Raw genomic sequence first — 3,216 nt, 5'->3', positions numbered from 1 at the left:
GCTTCTGCGGGTTTCGAACAAGGGCTTGGGGAAAACTGAGGAAAAACTAAGGAGCTGGGGAAAACTGAGTACAACTAAGGACCTGAGGGCACGAAAATAGAAATCCCAAATTTCTATGGCTCATTTTGGATGAAAATTCACAAAGTTTAAAACTTGATTCATAAATAATAATAATAATATTACACACACACAAACATAGTCATGGAGGTAGCAAATATTACAAGCCAACGAACCCGGAGGGTTTGAAGAACCCTTTCAACAATCTACGATACATGGGGCGGATACAAAGGACCGATACATATCACGGGACGCAAGTGCTCAGACGGGACTACTCGCCATCGACGTTGATCAGGTAGACGTTGTCTACCCTGGCAGCAAGGTGCTCGTGGCCATCCTCGTTAGGGTGGAACTCCAGGTCGTCGTCTTCCTCCTCCTCGTAGTCGTCGTCGTTGCTAACGTAGGAGTAGCCGTCCCCCTGGATGTTCTCCCCTTCACCTTCGCCCTCCAGCTCCTGGATCTGCTCGGCTTGGGTCGCGATGGTCGCCTTCAGTGTGGCGATCCTGGCCTTGAGGCGGTTGATGGAGTAGTCCTTCTTCTGGTTGGCGCGGCGGAGAGCCTTGCGCTCCCCGGCGATGACCTTGATGGTCTCCGCCTGTTGGGCCAGCTGAACGTGGGTGTGGTTGGCATACTCGCGGGAGTTGTCCAAGTTGATGCGGGTCTCATTCAACATAAAGTCGAGATGATCCACATGGTGGCGCAGTTGAGGGTGCGACGGCAGGTTCATGGGCACCCCAAGAGAGTTGTGCCTTGCATAGTGCACAAAGCGACTACTCTCGAGGTCCATGAAGTTTTTCCCGCACAGACGTGCGAGCCCCTCCTGAAGTCCACGGGCGAGACCGTCCGCCCAGTTGTTCTCCCGGAAGGAGAACTGGATCCTCTGGCTCATTGGGAGCGTGAACCTTCCACGGAGGTCAACCATGATGACCCATTGGAGTTGACCACCGGGCTGGTCATTCACCATTCCACCAAAGATCTCCGGGGGTGGGCTTCCGAGGAATTCCGAGAGGGAGAAGAGATCCCTCTCGAAAATGGTCTCTCCACCATTCCCCAACTGATAGAACTCAGTCTGGAGGAAAGGCTGCGCGGGGATGATGGGCTCCATCTGTAGAGGGATTAGATGAGTAAGTTAGAGAAGTGCAAGTGTTCCAAATTTTAATTCACTCATAAGAAAGAGCATGAATTTAAAGTTTGCCAAAGACTCTTCAAGATAAGAGGGTGAATAAAGTTTTCATAACTAGTCAATTCATGGAATTTGAAACTAAGTTTTTGAACGTCCATTCTAACTAGGGTCTCCTAAGGTCAAACAATGGCTCTGATACCAACTTGTCAACACCCGGGTTTTTAAGTCTAGATGCCTATTATGCCATACATCGCAATCCCAGAAATAATGTTTTTGCGAGACATAATAGTAGGTAGCATAGAGTCATCATTTATTACAACACATATTGTCTTACAACCATAGATCACATGATCCAGTATTACACAAATATATTGTTCAACAACACACATAGTAGCGGAAGCGAAGTAGTAGTGGACTATCTATTCCACAGGCAACGCTTGACGTTAGAAGACGGTCCTAGTTATCGTAGACGTCCTGCTGTCTGTCATCCTGATATTGTTGCTCTCCTTCAAAGTCTGGCATTTGAATAGCCAGGGCAAAGCCATGAGTACTTTAAAGTACTCGCAAACTAACACTAGAGTAATTACTTACTTAGTATAGTAATGGATACTAATCTCTAGGTTTATTTGCATGAAGCCAAGTTTTAGTTTGATAAACATTTAGTAAAGCATTATCATGTGCTAGACTAACTCAAGTGGGAACATTAGTGTCATTCCCACAACTTATGGTGATTCACCTCAATGCCACCTTTCAATTCATCATTCCTTTTTAAGATCAAATTATGATAACGGAGACAGTATGGCCTTTCCAATCGTCTGTAACCGTGGACACGGCTATTCGAATAGGTTTAAACTCTGCAGAGGTTGTACTCTTGTGCCACAACTTTTGATTACATCCGTCGAGGATAACCTCGAATCATTGTAACACAGTACGCGGATCATCAACCATAACCTTTCACTTATATATGCTAGTATGAGCACCTCTCCCCATGAGCTTGGCCTCCCGGTGAAAACCGCAGTTAACCCGGGAACTGCACAGGGCTTGGGCCGTACATTCACCTCATATTAACATCGTTCCACACTTAACGGAGGCAGCCTCGGCGTAACCCCTATGATGCTTGTTTAGAGGGAACCCATACTAAAATACACAAGTTTCTAGTTAAGCCCTACCCATAATCAGGTATTGTGGGGGTACTTGTATAATTGGAAGGGTATCGCATTCAAACCCAATCATCAGTTTTATCAAAAATCGCCATCTTCTCTTGGTCATATTCACCTTCAACTTTACATCTTTCAAATTCATTTCACTTCACCATGTTCCCATCTAGAGTAGTCAATTTTATTTGATTAGCACTAACAACTATTTCATGAGGGGTGCTATCTAGCTTTGATTTGTTCTAAGCTAACTTCATATATTGTTCTACTCTAGACCAAGTGAATCATAAATCAAAAAGTACTTTGAAATAAATGAGCAAAAATAAATGTAAGGTAAAAACATGGGATAGGTAATACAATAAGTAAAGTGTGATGGTGCCTTGCCCTTATAGGGCTATGCACTTGGTGTTTAGCAAGGGTTAGCTTGCCTTGAGCAGGGTAGTTGTCAAAGTTCTCCTCTTCTTCCTGGGAGTAGGCTTCCTCCTCTTGATACTCCTCGTTACTAGCGTCTATATACGAATACGAGGTATAAATACTAACCCAAGATTAATTACTAAACTCAAACACACCAAGGTGGCACACACTAATCCTAGTATCATATCAATCATGGCATGGTGGATTAAATGGGTTGGTTCTTATTTAAGGGAAAAATAATTTCCTCTCATTATTCTTATTCTTTTTAATTTGCTATTTAGATCTTTAGAGAAAATAATTCCCTCTCATTAAATCTTAGATTTAATCTCCTCATATAATAATCAGGTATGAAATCTAGGTTGACCAAGGTCAACATTCCATATCTATTACATGTGAGTATAATTTAATTGAAGTGCTACACTTCACATAATTTAATACTAACATTTAAATGAATTAAAATCTCTAAGT

Source organism: Lolium perenne, chromosome 2, assembly GCF_019359855.2.
Source record: "Lolium perenne isolate Kyuss_39 chromosome 2, Kyuss_2.0, whole genome shotgun sequence".
NCBI classification, from domain to species: Eukaryota; Viridiplantae; Streptophyta; class Magnoliopsida; order Poales; family Poaceae; genus Lolium; species Lolium perenne.
This window is presented reverse-complemented; position numbering follows the sequence as displayed.